Source organism: Phyllobates terribilis, unplaced genomic scaffold (assembly GCF_046119375.1).
Source record: "Phyllobates terribilis strain yellow unplaced genomic scaffold, ASM4611937v1 Scaffold_3__8_contigs__length_932513732, whole genome shotgun sequence".
In the NCBI taxonomy this organism is placed as follows: domain Eukaryota; kingdom Metazoa; phylum Chordata; class Amphibia; order Anura; family Dendrobatidae; genus Phyllobates; species Phyllobates terribilis.
This window is the reverse complement of record NW_027362763.1, coordinates 279,582,757-279,602,421: the sequence shown is the minus strand read 5'-3', so window position 1 is coordinate 279,602,421 and position 19,665 is coordinate 279,582,757.

Sequence of the window (19,665 nt, the reverse complement as noted above, 5' to 3'; positions counted from 1 at the left end):
TTTGGGAGCTGGAGCCGGTTAGCCGTTTTGAAAATGGAGAAGTAATGGCTTCTCAACTAGGAGTGAAAAAATGATCTTTTTTCTGGGAAACACAACAGAGTTTTTTTTAACCTTTCCAAAAAATATTCCTTTTTTATATGGAGCAGGAGCTTACTGTTTTCACAGTTAAGAAGCAATGGATTGTCAACAGGAAATTAAAAAGTTATCTCTATTTTGCCTGTAGCAAACTGGGACGGTTCTTGAGAATTGTTCAATCTGCTTTGTGAAATGTCTGTACCCAAAGAGGGGGAAATCAACATTATCTATATCTTATCTCTTTCACAGCAGAATACAATCCTTGGGGGCATTTGTTCAAATATATTTATATACTTATGCGCCATTGCTGTATACCTCTTGTTTGGACGTGGTACTTTGGTGTCGCTCTCCCCCCCCCTCCCTTTTTGTTACTCCCATTTGGAAGTTGTTTGTTGCTTTTACTAATTTCTTAATAAAGATTAATACTTTTTACTTCATACGCTTCAATCGCCTATTTCTTTTTGGATTATATTTGTTGAATGTCTATTGGATTAAGACTCAAGGTATCTGACAGAGAAAAAAACACAGTCTAGGTACAACTGAACATGGTTGTTCATCTCTGTTTGCTGAAGAATGTCAGGTTGGTGCATCAGCAGAAAAAAATATCTGGTCCCTCCTGTCAAATATACTGTAATTATTGCCTCAGTAACTTGTTGTAATGCTAAGGTTGGCAAAGGTGGGTGAGATTTGGCTTTGCTGGCAGCAGAGAGTTTCCTCATACAGCTTGCCATGCTTACCAGCACAACCGAGGGCCGCATTGATTCACTTTCTGCACACCACTGTGATGTTGGTTGTTATAACCAATGTCATCATCGTCATTTTTCCTTTGAAGGTAGCTTGACATCTTAAAAGCAATTGCGCAAACCAGGCCAATGCATTTAAGTAATGTGTGTGAGTGTAATTTTGGACTATTACAACAAGTGTGAAAAAACTATATATTTTTTTAAAACATGCAGATTCTGTAAAGTGGACAGTTGCATTTAAATTTCTGAAAAATAAACTATAAAAATGTTTCTTTTTTCCTTAAAAAAGAAAAAAAACACCCTGCCTTTACAAATAAAAAATTGCAAAAGAATTGCATAAAAATATATAGTTCATAGCTTGTTTGTCTCACAAACCAGGCGACACATTTTTTTCTGACAAGCCATGGTGTGACAATTTTTCTTCAGTACAAAAATTAACACTGAGAGGACTTAAATTTCCCCAAAAAAAGATAAACTAGGAATTGGCAAAAAGTGCACATAGGACACTTACAAAATGTCATGTGGTTTTATTGCATTTTTTGCACTCACCTTGTAATGCTGTGAGGCCACAGCACTTGAATAGCCTTAGATATTCATAACTCAGCTGCTCCGCTGGTAGGATGAGCTAATATCAATATATACCAAAATCAAGAATTGCTGGTGTGCTGTACTGCTGCTGAAAATGTATGTAATATGTAATAATTCTGTAATAAAATCTGTATTATTTAAGCTGGAAAACTGTCTATGTCTTTATTGTGGTCTCCCTGAGGAAGAGGTCCACCCAAGCAAGAAACGCATTGGGATTAACTACAATCTATTTCTATTCATCTGAATCTTGTGAATTCTTCCCCAGCAGCACAGCAAACCACAATTCTCCTTTCTGGTACAAAAAAAGAGGGCAGTTTAAAAATGAAAAAAAAAATGTTATTAAGGTGCTGTGCTGCAGTATACGACAGATTAATCTATTCACAATCACAATGACTCTGTCGGTCCTGCACCTCCCTATTACTTGTATCTCTGTGTTATTATTCACACGCTGAGACAACCACTCCCATTTTTTTAGTTTTTCAGCTCTGCAGTAGTTCAACACACTTGGACTTAGGCCATTCTATCCCTATCTGTAATAGTGAACTGTCCATTCTAACCACCTATCCTAGGCTGTTTAACTCCTCACATTTTTTAATAGTGCCTGTTATAGTCTCCTCTGATTGGGGACCATGGGACGTGTTACCTGCAAAGCATTAAAGGTATACCTGCATGACTGGGCCTGATGTCATGTGAGCCCATTCTTTCTTCAGCAATGTGTTAAAATGACGTCAGGGATTTTTTTGTAGATCCAGGAAATCATATCTAAAATTGTTCAAATTTGCCAAGATCTGAAACTTTAGCCCCATCCCGACATGTTCCGTATATGAACGGAACTGCGGGATCTGCGCTCCCACAAACCACCATACATATACTACTTCTCGATTGTGCGGTCTTACCCTGAGTGCCACCCGATCGAGTGCAGGTGTCAGCACTATATGAGAGCTGACACCCTACAGCAATGCCCATGATCAATGCTAGCACAGATCATAGGCATTTAACCCCTCTGATGCTGCTGTCAATAGTGACAGCGACATCAAGGAGCATCGCAGAGGGAGTGAGCTTCTTGTCTGCTCCCATCGGCACAAAGCGATATGATCGCGTTTTGCCGATGGTCTCCATGGTGAACCCGGGCCACAAAATGGCCAGGAGGCCCTTCAGGACCTTTCAGGGAAGGTGGCCTGTGAGCTCTTGCTCAGAGCATGAGCTGACACTCCTCCTCACTGCCTGTCAGAAGCTTCTCTGATGCCCTGTAGTGCAGAAACATTTCAGTGTATCAGATCAGTAATCTGTCAGTGTAAAGATGATGTCCGATAGTGGGACAATGTGAAAAAGTTAAAAAAAAGTTATTCAAAATTGTGAAAATATTTTTAAAAATCCAAAAAGAAAAAACAAAAATAGAAAAAATATTAATCCAATAAATACATTTATTTATGTAAAAAATGAAAATAAAAAAGTACACATATTTGGTAACAACCCAACCTATAAAACTGTCCCACTAGTTAACCCCTTCAGTGAACACCATAAAAAAAAAAATAGGTAAAAAATTGCTTCATCATGTTACTGCCAAACAAAAAGTGCAATAATGTTCAAAAGAACTTTTGGGGGGTTTCTGCTTTTCATGCACATCAGGGGCTCTCCAAACACGATATGACGTCTGCTAATTATTCAAGCAAATTTTGCTTTCAAAAAGTCAAATGGTGCTCCTTCCCTTCCAATCCCTGCTGTGCGTCCTAACAGTAGTTTTCCTCCACTTATGGGATACTGGTGTGCTCCAGAGAAATTGCACAACAAATTTTGGGGCTATTTTCTCCTATTACCCTTGTGAAAGTAAAAATAAATTGGTCTAAAGGAAATTTTTTTGTGAAAAAAAGTTAAATGTTTATTTTTTCCTTTCACATTCTATTACTTCCTGTGAAGCACCTGTTGTAAAAATGAGAAATTCTTGGTCAACTTTTTAACCTTCTAACTTCCTAACAAAAAAATATGTTTCAAAAATTGTGCTGATGTAAAGTAGACATGTGGGAAATGTTATTTATTAACTATTTTGTGTGACAGGACTCTCTGATTTAAGAGTATAAAAGTTTAAATTTTGAAAACTTCAAAATTTTCACTAAATTTCTTTTTTTCACAAATAAACATAAGACATCAAATAAATGTTACCGCTATCATGAAGTACAATATGTAGCAAAAAAAATTCTCAGAATCAGTAGGATCCATTGAAGCGTTCCAGAGATATTACCTCATAAAGTGACATTGGTCATAATTGAAAAAATTGGCTTTGTCAGGAAGGTGAAAGCAGGTTTCGGGGTGAAAAGGTTAAGGAGATTTGAATCCAATTCAATTTGGGGTGGATCGATTTGGTCATCCTAAATTAATGCTTATTCACTATGTTAGATCATGCAAAACATAACAAGAGGTGTCAGAGGACCAATAGAGGAGACTGGATGAAATATTCAAAAGAAGCTATCAGTCATTGTGGAAGCATTTTTTACAACAATTGGAGCAATATTATTCCATTTTGCCATGGTTTTCAAATATTACAACAAAAATGATTCAGTTTTATCAAAGCAAAAAAAACAAAAACAAACTGCGGCCTGAAATTATGAACACAGCCTAAATCTCATAAACCAATATTCCACTAGGCTGCATTTTACTCATTATGATCACATTGGCAACATGCTATCAGTACTATCCACTATGAAAATCTTAGAATACTTTTAAAACTGTAATTCTCCTGACCTCTCTCCGTTGTTTGATTTTTATTTTTTTGCTCCGGTTATTTTAAATTAGTATGCAAGAAAATACATGTGCATTACATTATAAATACACTATCTACAGTCATGGCCAAAAGTTTTGAGAATGACACCAAAATTATCTTTTCACATGATCTGCTGGCCTCTGGTTTTTATTAGTGTTTGTCTGATGTTTATATCACATACAGAAATATAATTGCAATCATATTATGAGTATCAATAGGTTATATTGACAGTTAGAATGAGTTAATGCAGCAAGTCAATATTTGCAGTGTTGCCCCTTCTTCTTCAAGACCTCTGTAATTCTCCCTGGCATGCTCTCAATCAACTTTTGGACCAAATCCTGACTGATAGCAGTCCATTCTTGCATAATCAATGGGTCCATGGCCTGGGGAGTTTCCAGGCCATGGACCCAAAATCTCTATGTTTTGTTCCATGAGTCATTTAGTTATCACCTTTGCTTTATGGCAAGGTGCTCCATCATGCTGGAAAAGGCATTGTTGGGCGCCAAACTGCTCTTGGACGGTTAGGAGTAGTTGTTCTTGGAGGACATTCTGGTACCATTCTTTTTTCTTTTCTGTGTTTTTAGGCAAGACTGTGAGTGAGCCGATTCCCTTGGCTGAGAAGCAACCCCACACATGAATGGTTTCAGGATGCTTTACAGTTGGCATGAGACAAGACTGGTGGTAGCGCTCACCTCTTCTTCTCCGAATAAGCTGTTTTCCAGATGTCCCAAACAATCGAAAAGGGGATTCATCAGAGAAAATGACTTTGCCCCAGTCCTCAGCAGTCCACTCCCTGTACCTTTTTCAGAATATCAGTCGGTCCCTGATGTTTTTTCTGGAGAGAAGTGGCTTCTTTGCTGCCCTCCTTGAAACCAGCACTTGCTCAAAAAGTCTCCGCCTCACAGTGCGTGCAGAAGCACTCACACCAGCCTGCTGCCATTCCTGAGCAAGCTCGGCACTGCTGGTAGTCAGATCCCACAGCTGAAACAGTTTTAAGATACGGTCCTGGCGCTTGATGGTCTTTCTTGGGCGCCCTGGAGCCTTTTTGACAACAATGGAAGTTCTCTCCTTGAAGTTCTTGATGATGCGATAGATTGTTGACTGAGGTGCAATCTTTGTAGCTGCGATACTCTTCCCTGTTAGGTCATTTTTGTGCAGTGCAATGATGGCTGCACATGTTTCTTTAGAGATACCCATGGTTAACTGAAGGGAAACAATGATACCAAGAACCAGCCTCCTTTTAAAGTGTCCAGTGATGTCATTCTTACTTAATCATGACTGATTGATCGCCGGCCCTGTCCTCATCAACACCCACACTTGTGTTAATGGATCAATCACTAAAACGATGTTAGCTGCTCCTTTTAAGGCAGGACTGCAATGATGTTGAAATGTGTTTTGGGGGTTAAAGTTCATTTTCTGGGCAAATATTGACTTTGCAAGTACAGTAATTGCTGTTAAGCTGATCACTCTTTGACATTCAGGAGTATATGCAAATTGCCATTACAAAAAATGAAGCAGTAAACTTTGGAAAAATTACTATTTGTCTCATTCTCAATACTTTTGGCCATGACTGTATAGTAGAGATGAGTGGATAGATCCTCAGAAGATACACATTGAGTTGAACTTCCTGAAACTCAAATGTCACCGCAATTCAAACAATTTACATTTTGAGTTGCGAAGATTAAACAAAAATAATCTGACACTGCTGCAGACTCAGAGAATAGGCTAATGTAGTTATACATGTACAGTCAAACTTCCCCATGATGCCCTGCAGCTATCACAGCTATCACATCACATAGTCTAGCACATCCAATAAGAGGGCTATCACAGCTAGCATAAAAGATGAGGGCTGGCCAAAGAGTTTCATAATAATCTATTGTGCAGCATTTGCCGCTGTCATTGCAAAGCCATGCCAGCCACAGATCTCCTGTAGATGTCACATGGCTGCAACACCATTAAGTAAGAGGCACCACTAGCCAAACAACACAATGAACACCAAGGAGGTCTCCCAACAAGTCAGGGACAAATTTGTTGAGAAGTACAAGTCAGGGTTGGGATATAAAAAATATCCCAATCTCTGATGATCCCTCAGAGCACCATCAAAACCATTATCAGCGAATGGAAAGAACTTGGTACCACAACAGACCTGACAAGACAGGCCCATCCACCAAAACTCTGAGTCTGGGCAAGGAGGACATTAATCAGAGAGGCAGACCGGATACCAACGATAACCCTTAAGGAGCTGCATAGTTCCAAGCAGAGACTCTAGTGTCTGTCCAAATTACCACAATGTAACATCCCTGGCGGTGTGCTTGCATAGTGCACCACCTCCCACTATGCAAGACCGCAACCTTACCCATCAGTCCAACCTGCAAACCTTGCTCCAGTTCATGCTGTGTGCTTGTCTCTTGTCTGATTGCTTAGGGCGGCGGCCCGGTTACTTCCTGATTCTTATAGCTTCTGTGGGCGTGCTCCTATTGCGTCCCCAGCCTATTGCTGTGAGTCACTGGATATTTAAACCCCCTCCACCCAGAAGGAGGTGCCTGAGCAACACCTTCACTCAGTTTGTCTTTGCAACTGAATTGCCAGGTCCTGTCCTGTATCTAGTCTGTTTCCGCCACTCTGGGGGCTGCATACCCAGACCTGTTACCTGTGACTTCTAGTCTGTTTCTGCCACCCTGGGGGCTGCATACCAAGGCCTGTTATCTCTGACTTCTAGTCTGTTTCCGCCACTCTGGGGGCTGCATACCCAGACCTGTTTTCTCTGACTTCTAGTCTGTTTCCGCCACTCTGGGGGCTGTATACCCAGGCCTGTTACCTGTGACTTCTAGTCTGTTTCTGCCATCCTGGGGGCTGTATACCCAGGCTCATTCTTGTATCTCATTGCAGTATCAGTTCCTGTCTGAACTGTCTCCTAGCCTGTTACCTGTTTGTCTCTATGTCCGTACATTCCCTTTTCTTGCAGTGTCTGAACCTGCACCTAACTCCAACTCATTGTCTCTGTAATTCTGTTTGTGAGTTTTGTGTCCACTCGCTACTTCATAGTAAGTACCTTGTGTGTATCTGGTTCTGCTTGTCCCTTTTCCCTTCCTCCGTATCTACCTCCTGTGTTCTGGCCATCTTCCTGTATTTTCCAGTCTGTTCCATGTGAACAGAGTCCTGTCCTCTCTGCCTGCACCTTCAGCCCTGTTCGGCTCTGCTTGCTCACCGTGCCTGCGGTTTCGCTCTGCTCTGCCTTGTCCACCGCACCTGCGGTTTTGCTCTGCTCTGCCTTGTCCACCGCACCTGCGGTTTCACTCTGCCTTGTCCAACGCACCAGCGGTTTCGCTCTGCTTTGCCTTGTCCACCGCACCGGTGGATTCGCTCTGCTCTGCCTTGTCCACCACTCTGACGGTTCCGCTCTGCTCTGCCTTGTCCACCGCTCTGGTGGTTCTGCTCTGCTCTGCCTTGACCACCGCTCCGGCGGTTCTTCTCTACTCTGCCTTGTCCACCGCACTGGCGGTTCCTCTCTGCTCTGCCTTGTCCTCCGCTCCGGCGGTTTCGCTTTACTCTGCTTGTCTACAGCATCTGCGGCTCTGTTCCTGTCTCCCAGTCTGTACTGGACCCTATCCAGCCTGCGATCCAACCTGGTAGTACCTCCCTGTCTGCACTCCAGCCGTGCTTGCCAGTATCTCCCTGTCTGCACTCCAGCCGTGCTTGCCAGTACCTACCTGTCTGCATACCAGCCGTGCTTGCTAGTGCCCAACTGTCTGCATACCAGCCGTGCTTGCCAGTGCCCACCTGTCTGCATACCAGCCGTGCTTGCCAGTACCAACCTGTCTGCATACCAGCCGTGCCTGCCAATACCCACCTGCCTGTATGCCAGTCTAACCTGCCTGTTCCTGCATTCCCCAGTGTGGGTCAACAGCTGTGACCGGGGTCTGACCTGGAGTAGCATCTGGTCCCTTTGCTCGGTTCTTCCTTGGTTCACGGAGTAGACTGAGCTGCCGTGCGACCTTGGTCGGATCGGGTTGATACTTAGTTTCTCCACTCCATGCACTCCTCGGTTCATGGTACAGTGGGATCACTTATCACACTCACGCCAGTCAGTCCGGGCGCGAGCGTAACACACAATAAGCCATACACTTCACAGTGGGGGCCTTTATGGAAGAGTGGGCAGAAAAAAACCTTTACTTACACACTAAAATTGTAAGGTTCGTTTTGAGTTTGCTAAAAGACTTGTGGAAAATTCCCCAAATGTATGGAGTAAGGTGCTGTGGTCAGATGAGACCAAAATTTAACTTTCTGACCAAGGTAAACGCTATGTCGGGCACCAAACCAGCACAGCTTATCACCCTCAGTACACCATCCCCACAGTGAAAGATGGTGGTGGCAGCATCATGTTGTGGCTATGTTTTTTGGCAGGGAAAATGGCTTGAATTGACGGGAAGATGGATGGTGCGAAATAAAGGAATTTTCTTGAGCAAAACCTGTTTCAGTCTGTCAGTGATTTGAGACAGGCACAGAGGTTCACCTTCCAACAAGACAATGACCCAAAGCATACTGCTAAAGCAACACTTGAGTGGTTTAAAGGAAAACATGTAAATGTTTTGGATTGCCTAGTCAAAGCTCAGACCTTAGTGCAATTGAGAATCTGTGGTCAGACTTGAAGATTGCTGTTCACTAGAGGAAACTATCTATCTTGAAGGAGCTGGAGCAATTTTGCCTTGAAGAATGGGCAAAAATCCCTGTGGCAAGATAAGTTCATAGAAACTTATGCAAAGTGACTTACGGCTGTAATGGCTGCGAAAGAAGGCTGTACAAAGTACTGACTTTAGGGGAGTGAATAGTTATGCACATTCACGTTTTCTCGTTGATTATACTATTTGTTGTTTGCTTCACAATAAAATGAAAGCCAAATGCTCACAGTTAAATGCATTTTCTTTACATGAATTGAGGCAAATTCTCAAAAAAAAGTGAAATTACAGGTTGTGGGGTACCAAAACACGAAAAATGTCAAGGGAGTGAATACGTTCACAAACCACTGTTCATAGGTGCAAAAGTAGAACAAAGCTTATTGAATAGACATCTTATTTAGCAGAGTCAACTTTATAGATACACTACCTTTCAAAAGTTTGGGGTTACCCAGACAATTTAGTGGTTTCTATGAAAACTCATACTTTTATTTATCAAATGAGTTGCAAAATGAATGGAAAATATAGTCCAGACATTGACAAGGTTAGAAATAATGATTTTTATTTGAAAGAATAATTTTCTCCTTCAAACTTTGCTTTCGTCAAAGAATGCTCCCTTTGCAGAAATTACAGCATTGCAGACCTTTGGCATTCTAGCTGTTAATTTGCTGAGGTAATCTTGAGAAATTTACCCCCATGCTTCCTGAAGCCCCTCTCACAAGTTGGATTTGCTTGATGGGCACTTTTTGCATACCATACGGTCAAGCTACTCCCACAACAGCTAAATGGGGTTGAGATCTGGTGACTGCGCTGGCCACTCTATTACAGATAGAATACCAGCTACCTGCTTCTTCCCTAAATAGTTCATGCATAATTTGGAGGTGTGCTTTGGGTCATTGTCCTGTTGTAGGATGAAATTGGCTCCAATCAAGCATTGTCCAGAGGGTATGGCATGGCGTTGCAAAATGGAGTGATAGCCTTCCTTATTCAAAATCCCATTTACGTTGTACAAATCTCACACTTTACCAGCACCAAAGCAACCCCAGACCATCACATTACCTCCACCATGCTTAACAGATGGCATCAGGCACTCTTTCAGCATCTTTTCAGTTGTTCTGCGCCTCACAAATGTTCTTCTGTGTGATTCAAGCACCTCAAACTTTGATTCGTCTGTCCATAAAACTTTTTTCCAATCTTTCTCTGTTGAATGTCTGTGTTCATTTTAATCTTTTCCTTTTATTAGCCAGTCTCAGATATGGCTTTTTCTTTGCCACTTTGCCCTGAAGGCCATCATCCCAGAGTCGCCTCTTCACTGTAGATGTTGACACTGGCCTTTTGCGTGTACTATTTAATGAAGCTGCCAGTGGAGAAGCGGTGAGGTGTCGATTTCTCAAACTAGACACTCTAATGTACATGTCTTGTTGCTCAGTTGTGCAGCGGGGCCTCCCACTTCTCTTTCTACTATTGTTAAAGCCTGCTTGTGCTCTCCTCTGAAGGGAGTAGTACACACCGTTGTAGGAAATCTTCAGTTTCTTGGCAATTTCTCGCATGGAATAGCCTTCATTTCTAAGAACAAGGATAGACTGTCGAGTTTCACATGAAAGTTCTTTTTTTCTGGCCATTTTGAGAGTTTCATAGAGCAAACAAATGTAATGCTCCAGATTCTCAACTAGCTCAAAGGTCAATTTTATAGCTTCTCAAATCAACCAATCCGTTTTCAGCTGGGCTAACATACTTGTGCAAGGGTTTTCTAGGGTTTTCTAAACATCCATTAGCCTTCTTACACAGTTAGCAAACACAATGTACCATTAAAACACTGGAGTGGTGGTTGTTGGAAATGACCTCTTCACACCTCTGTAGATATTGCAATAAAAACAAAACGTTTGCAGCTAGAATAGTCATTTACCACATTATCAATTTATAGAGTGTATTTCTGATTCATTTAATGTTAGCTTCATTGAAAAAAAGTGCTTTTCTTTCAAAAATAATGAAATTTCTTAATGACCCCAAACTTTTGAACGGTAGTGTATGTTAACAGAACAAAGTTTGCTACACACTCACATGTACACACACTTACACACACGTTTGCTTTGATTGTACCTGTGTGCCAATAATTATTCTTGCTGCTCTTTAGATCCTACCTGGACATCTTACCATCTATGCACATCAGACCCCTAACAAGAACAAGGCCTCCCTGCTTGCCTCCACAGTTAGACTGTGTCCCTTTATTCACAAAACTACAGGATTCTGGCAGGGAGTACAAATCTTTTCATAGAACTATAGATGATTCATTACTGCTCCATGCTGCAGTTTGTCTAATATAACTGTAATAAGCAGCAACATCCTGAACTTCCCCAGCACCATTATTTGACTATTCTTCAAGGAATGTTCAGGACAATGATATTCATTACTGTGTTACATAACAAGTACCACAGCCCATTGCAGCATTGTTGTTCATGATTGTTTTTAGTGCATAAAGAATTGGAATAGCTAACAAAATGCCATCTCTTTATGGTGCTTTGAAACATGCCTATTGGGGCAGAAATTTTGCTATTCATCCAAACCTTATGCATTTTATCAGGAATTGCAGCCAGTTTTTGGCTGTACAATTTTATTGTGTGGTAATTGCAGTGTGATAGCACATATGAAAGAACTTTAAAAGGCTTAAATGATGCTTCCGAGACAAGATGCTTAATTTGGTTTATAGAAGGTAAACCCCAGGGTGTTATATACTTTGTGATTGTGTGTGTATAAATGAGTGCGTGTATATTTATACCAAAATATGCAATGCTCAGCATAAATGAGTACATTGCCCGTGAAAAGTACAATTTTAATATATATCTCACTGAACTCAAGAACAAGGTCTCTATTTTAGTTGAGGGTAAATTGTTGCGACCTGAGTTTATCTACAGTAATGTTCAAAATAATAGCAGTCCAATATGACTAACCAGATTAATCACTGTTTTTGGTATAAATTTTATTACCACTAGTGTTGAGCGAGCATGCTCGACACTGCTTGGTACTCGCCCAAGCATCTCACTACTCAGGATGTTTGGCGAGCACCGAGCATTTCCGGGTTACTCGGGTGGGAGCTCGGATCTCCGCCTGGCATGTTTGGTGCTCTTTACAGAGCCAATGAACATGCAGGGATTGCCAGCCAGTCACTGTAATGCTGCAGCCATGTGGGTTGTGGGCATTACAGTGATTGGCTGGCCGCACAGTGTCACCTTGAGTATTTAAAACCGGGCGCCGCCATCTTGGACACAGTCACTCCGGATCACACAGTGTAGGGAGAGTGCTGCTGAGGTAGGGAGAGATTTATACTTCGAAATAGGTAGTGTAGGGTCTCTAAAGCCTGAAAAATCAAACAAAAGGTCCTTCTTAGGACTAATATCCATCCCAGATATCAGGCAGGCAGTCAGGCAGGCTGTATAGGAGACGCAGTGGTTATACCAGCAAACACTGTATTACAGTCCTGTGTGCTGCTGCTCAAATTGCTAGACTTAGCCCCAGGTCTCAGGGGCCAGGAAAATCCTTTTTTTTTCATCTAAATCCTCTTTTCTTTTTTTTTTCCTCAGTCAGACTGTACAAATACCCGTCTTCTTTACCCTTTGGTATTTCTTCCCCCCAAAAAAAAAAAAATTTAGAGTGTCTGTGAGTGTACAGACACAAATATATCTCTTAAAAAGAGTCTGGTTTCAGCCAGATAACGAGAACTGTGGTTTTCCTCTACCAAGGTTCAAATCTTGGTGTTATCCACCTTTATGCCTTTTTTACAAAAAAAAAAATAGTTTGAGTGTCTCACTGACTGTTCAGACACAAATATATCTGTTTAAAAGATTCTGGTGTAGGCCGGGTAAATAGAACTGTGGTTTTCCTCTTCCACGGTTCTCATCTCCTTATTTGTTACCCTTTTGCCATTGATAGTGCGAGTGTAAGCTATTTTACTTCATTTACAATGGGCAAGGCGCGAGGCAAGGGACGTGGAACTGGACGTTCTGGTGATGGTGTGTGCAGAGGATGGGGCCGTGGCCAAGGTGAAAATGTGCCACAAGCAACAGCCACACCTTCTCGCTTCCAGTTCTTGACCGAATTACTAGTGAAGCACACAACAACACCACTATTGTGAACTGATCAGTGTGAACAGGTTATTAATTGGATAGCAGATAATACTTCCAGTCACCTGGGCACCACCACCTCCGGTCTGTCTTCCACACGGTCAAGTGTTAGTAGACGTGAGTCTCGACCGCATACTCCTCCTCACCCTGATGCTCCTTCCTCCCACCATGCCGAGTGTCGTCAGACAGCAACTGATCCCACAGTTGGACACTCTGAAGAGCTGTTCACTGGTCCATTTCCATATTTGGGCCCCTCGCCTGCTCCGCTTGAAGTGGTGGAAGAGGAGATCCCATGTAGCGATGCCCAAATATTTGAACAGCCATGGCCACAGGAAGACGAAACTGGCAATTTGTCACAAGAGGTGGACGATGACCAGACACAATTGCCACGAAGTGAGGAGGAGGACCGTGTTGTGGAAGTGGAAGAGGAGGAGGTGGTGGATGATCTAGTAACTGACCCAACGTGGCAGGAGTACACACAGAGCAAGGCCAGCAGCACACAGTGGGAGGGAGGCAGAGTACCCCAACAGGCAGGAAGAAGCAGTGTGGTGGCCGCAGACAGAAGGCGGGCAACCGTTCCCAGTAACACCAACACGAGGGACGTTGCCAGTACAACCAGTAGGTCTTCCAGAGTCTGGAATTTTTTTAAAGACTCTGCTGATAACCCAAAAAAGGCCATTTGTACCACCTGCCAGGCCAGCATCAGCAAGAGTGACCAAACTACCAGCCTGACCACCACCAGCATGATCAGGCACATGGCAGTAAAGCACCCGACTTTGTGGGGCGAACCCCAGGGTCCTCGACCAGTGTCAGCGAGTGTCACCACTGCTTCTTCTGCTGTTGTGCATGTAAGAGAACCCCCTGTTGTGCGTGCAAGGCAATCTCCTGTCCATACTGCATGCAAAGATGCCTCCTCCTCTCAGTCTTCACTTGTTATGGCAGTTTCTCAAGACACAGCATCAACATCCATGTCCACGTCCCACCGCAGCGTTCAATTGTCCATATCCCAGACCTTTGAACGAAAGCGCAAATTCGCAGCCAACGCCCCACAGGCCACGGTCCTAAATTCGCACATTTCACGACTGCTTGCATTGGAAATGCTGCCTATTAGGCTGGTGGGGACAGAATCCTTCCGCAACCTTATGGCGGTGGCCGTCCCTCGGTACTCGGTCCCCAGCTGACACTATTTTGTCCGGTGTGCCATCCCCGCACTACACAAGCACGTGTCCCAAAACATCTGCCGTGTCCTCAACAATGCCGTTACTGGGAGAGTCCACCTGACAACGGACACGTGGACAAGTGCTTGTGGACAGGGACAGTACATCTCCCTGACGGCACACTGGGTAAACATAGTGGAAGCCGGGACCCAGTCGGACCTTGGGACGGAACACATCCTCCCCACACCGAGGATTGCGGGCCCTATGTCAGTCAGAGTTGCCCCCACAGTGTACAGCTCCTGTGCATCATCCTCCTCCTCCTCATGTTCAGCGTCCATCTCAGATAAGGTTGTAAAATGTTAAAATGACATTTCCCGGTGAATGCATTTGTCACGGTTGAAAGCAATACAAAAGTGCAAAAACACATAAAAAATGCTACTTGTGAACATAGCCCAAGGTGTGGAGGAGTATTTTTGTTTTTGGTTATTTATTTTACTTTATACACAAGTCTTTACCCTGGAAAGGATGTTCCTTAACATATTTCACAGGAAAACAGTTTCAGTTTCGTTTTTGAACGTTTTATTGTGAGCCCGTAAAAGTATAAAAGTGGCTTAATTCCTCTGACCACATTGTTGACAGCAGTAACGTGGGGGTCAGAAATGCTTCCTGTGGTGATCCCCATGCTGTCACCATGTCATTTGAGCACTGTCACTATTGTTTTTGGCACTTTTTAGGCTTTCTACAGACTGCTAGAGGTGCCGCCGCAAAAATGCTCGGGTCTCCCATAGACTAACATTGGGCTCGTTGCTCGGGTCGAGCACCCGAGTATCACGGTGTGCTCGGCCCGAGCTTCGAGCACCTGAGCATTTTAGTGCTAGCTCAACACTAATTACCACATGTCTAACAATTTACCAGTTGGTGCAGTAGATGCTAAGAAAACCAACAGACTCAGCATTCATGATCTGCATGTTTTTGAATCTGTGTCTTTGAATAATTATTTGAAAGGGGTGTGTTCAAATTAATAGCAGTGTGGAGCTCAATTAGAGAGGTCAATCATTCTGTGAAGAAACAGGTGTGAATCAGGTGGCCCTTATTAAATGTTTTAATCTACATTTGGAGGGGCGATGTGTCTGCCATACCGGAGTTCATCGGGTACCTAAATAATAATGAATTTAATTTGTCATTCACTCATACTTTTGATACTGAATGTATATCGTTCCTGGATTTAAAACTAGAAATTCTTGATAATTCAATCATTACTTCTACTTTTTCAAAGCCCATCTCAGGAAATACTATTTTACATGCTAAAAGTGGGCACCCGCAGCACACCATAAAAGCAATACCTGACGGGAAATTAACAAGAATTAAACGTAATTGTAATAGCATTGAAAAATTGGATGAGGAAATAAATAGATGTAAAAATAGATTGAAAACTATAGTTACTCGAATTGGTCCTTAACAAGAGCAGAAAAAATAATTCATAAAAAAAATAGATTAGATTTAATCGATAAGTCAAGGACAAGAACCAATAACTCCTCGAAAATCCCCCAAATTAAACGAAATGTAATTTCTTTTAAATATAGTGCGCAGTTCATTGCAATTAAGAATATTATATTAAGACATCTCCCTATTTTATATGAGGATACTATATTATCTAAAATCCTAGACTCAGGAGTGTTAGTAGTCGCAAAAAAAGAGCAAACAATAGGAGGATTATTATCATCCAGTATCCCCAATAATAGTCATAAACACCACACTTGGCTCAATTGTAAAGGTTTCTACAGATGTGGTCACACTAGATGCGGCATTTGCCGCTACATAAAAGATCACGAAAACCTTTTCCAATTTTGACTCGAGTGAAACACATAATATAAGGGGTTATTTGAACTGCAATAGCAGTCATGTAGTGGATATAATAAAATGTACTATTTGTAATCTGTTATATGTTAGATGCACTATAAGAAAGTTAAAACAAAGGGTGAGTGAACATCGGAGTGATATTGGTAATGTCACTAATCATAATATTTCTTGTGCCACTAGGCATTTCATTGAACAGCATAATAGAGAAACTTCCTCATTTCAGGTTTTTGGCATCGAAAAATTAACCTTAAATCCACGGCGTGGAGATAATAGAAGACTCTTACTTGATCGAGAAGCATTTTGGATGTATCATTTAAATACCTGTCAACCCAAAGGTTTAAATTTACGAAGAGAATTACTATTTCATTATAGTGAATGAATCATCCATAGTTGCATTATATTCTTTGTCAAGCTATGTTTTATTTGTGATTTTGCTTTGGTTAAAAAGAGGTTTTACTTTTTTGCAAATATATATTTGTACCATGTGATTTTTATCTTGAATTTTCATTGGTGAATAGTGGTATATATACCTCAGCAATGCCTTTCACAAGCCAGTCTTGACAAAGAACGCACCTTTGGCGTTCGAAACGCATTGCCCTGGCTATACACCATGACTATGGAATCTGAATCTGAATTTTAATATATTTTTTCTACAATAAAATAAATTTTTGGAACTATTTATGAAGCTGGACCCCATTCTTTCTATATTTTATGGAATTATTGCGAATGGTTCATCGCATCCGTGCTTCAGAAATGTCTATGCTCAGGTGAGCTGGTGAAACTTCTTTCTTTCTAGGCCCTTATTAAAAGGTGAAGCCAGCACATGTTGTACATGCATTTCTCCTTGAAAGCCTGACAAATAAGGGTCATTTGAGACATTGTTCAGAAGAACAGCGTACTTTGATTAAAAAGTTGATTGTAGAGTGTAAAACTTATAAAGAAGTGCAGACAATGATAGGTTGTTCAGCTTAAATGATCTCTAATGCTTTAAAATGGAAAGCAAAACCAGAGAGACGTGGAAGAAAATGGAAGACTACCATTCTAATGGATCGAAGAATAGCAAGAATGGCAAAGGCTCAGCCAATGATCAGCTCCAGGATAATCAAAGACAAGTACTGTGACAGTTAGAAGACGCCTGTGTGAAGCCAATCTCTTAGCAAGAAGTCCCAGCAAAGTCCCATTGTTAAAAAGACATGTACCGAAGCGGATACAATTTGCCAAAGAACTCATCAACTGTCCTAAAGAGAAATGAAGAAACATTTTGAGGACTGATGAAAGTAAAATTTTTCTTTTTTGGTCCAAGGGCTGCTGACAGTTTGTCAGACGACCCCCACACTCTGCATTCAAGCCACAGTACACTCTGAAGACAGTGACACGTGGTGGTGCAAGCATCATGATATGGGCATGTTTCTCTTACTATGGTATTTACCACATACCAGGGATCATGGACCAGTTTGCATATATTAAAATACTTGAAGAGGTCATGTTGCCTTACGCTGAAGAGGATATGCTTTTGAAATGAGCGTTTCAACAAGACAACAACCCTAAACACACCAATAAATGAGCAAAATCTTGGTTCCAGTCCAACAAAATTGAGGTTATGGAGTGGCCTGCTCAATCCTCGGACCTTAATATGATAGAACACTTGTGGGGTGACAAAAAATGTCACTCATGAGGCAAAGCCAACAAATCCCAAAAAATTGTGGGATGTAGTCAAAGCATCCTGGTTGACAGGTGCCAGAAGTTGGTTGACGCTATGCAACATAGATGTGAAGCAGTTCTAAAAAACTGCGGTTATACAACTAAATATTAGGTTAGTGATTCACAGAAATGCTAAATCCTAAAAAAGTACATATTGTGAATTTGTAAAGACAAATGCAGACACTGCTATTTTTTTATAACTGTAATTTTTATTAAAATTTTTCTCATATTTTTAGGAAACATAGAACACAGAGAAGTCATTCACATTTTCATATCAGAGAAAACGCTTAGGCCTCCAAGAGGCCGGCCCATTAGAGATCACTTTAAAGCTTTCAAATTCAAATATCTGATATGACATTCATTTTAAATAACAGTCCATAAAACACAGAGAAAGAGAAAAAAAAAAACTAAGACAACACAGAGAGAAGGAAGGGAAAGGAAGAATGATGTAGACAAAAGATCAAGAAACAGTTGGTCATTTACTACTCTGTGCCCAATAGTAGTCCCGTAGGGCCCATACTGTCTCGAACAGGTCCATCTTTGCATTAAGACTTGCAGTCAAGGACTCCATCCGCCTCACATCACAGACCCTAGCGTAGTACTCTTGTCTAGAAGGTGGTGAGTCCCTTTTCCAGCAAAGAGCAATCATGCATCTCGCTGCTGTCAACAAGTGGAGGAGCAATTTGGAAGAATGTTTACCCATTCCCCTCGGGGTCACATTGAGAAGGAAAACAGATGGCTCCAGAGAAATCTCTGTAAATAGCACCTCCTGAACCAGTTTTCTTATTGTTTCCCAAAAAGCAACTATTTTGCTGCAGGTCCAGAAAACATGTGTCAGAGTGCCCACATCTCCAGCATATACTCGAGACCTTCGGGTTCATTTTATTCAGGATATCCGGCGTATGGTACCAGTGCATTAAAATTTTATATTGGTTCTCCTTGTATAGGGTGCAAATTGATGTCTTAGCTGCTTTAGACCATATTGTTGTCTGCCATGTCTGAGGGGAAAGCCTCTCTCCCAAGAATCCCTCCCACTTAGACATATAGGGGTGCTGGAAGATGGGTCCACCCACTAGTGAATTGATTATTTTATATATATCCGAGATCAACCCCTTGGTAGAGGGACCTCTCCTGCACAGCCTCTCAAACTCCGTGGGGATGGACACTTTATATGAGCCAAATAGGGATCTAAATACTGAATCTGTATGTACTGATAGAATTCCCGATTAGTGATGTTAAAACTTTCTTTTAAATAATCAAACTGATGTATTACTAAGGTGTTTCTGTCCACTATATCTGCAAATCTAAATAATCCCGCATTCATCCAGGGGTGAACCATCGATGATTCTTGGCTCTGAGGGAGCAAAGGCTGAAAGACAAACGATATCATCGGGGAGTGTTTAGAGGAAGGAGGAAATCTCCTCCTACAGGTGTCCCATATGTTTCTAGTGAATTGCATAAGGCCCAGTACAGTGGTTTGGAGATTTACAGATTTCTCAGACCACAATAGTGATTTCGGATGAACTGGGGCTATCCATAATTTTTCAATTTCTGTCCACTTATTATATGCCCAAAGGGATGACCATGAAGGAATCCTTCTCAAGTGAGCCGCCCAATAGTTTTTTACCACATCCGGGACCGATAACCCCCCCTGCTCCCTCCCAGAGATCAGTACCTGCTTGGAGATTCTATGTCTCCCATTATTCCATATAAACTTCATTATACATGATTGGAGAGCCCTCAACTCCCCCATAGGAACCCCAACTGGTAGAGTTTCAAAATAGTAGTTGAGTTTAGGAATAAGGGACATTTTCACCGCCGATATCCGCCCCAAAAATGAGATATGAAGATTGGCCCACTTGACCATAAGACCCTTCAATTCTTTAAAAAGGGGCTATAGAGAAACTGGGTGATACACAAGGGGAAGTTTAATGGACACCGTGGGAGAAGAAAAAAGGGCCTTTAGTGCTGTTAGAAAAGCACCCGATATCC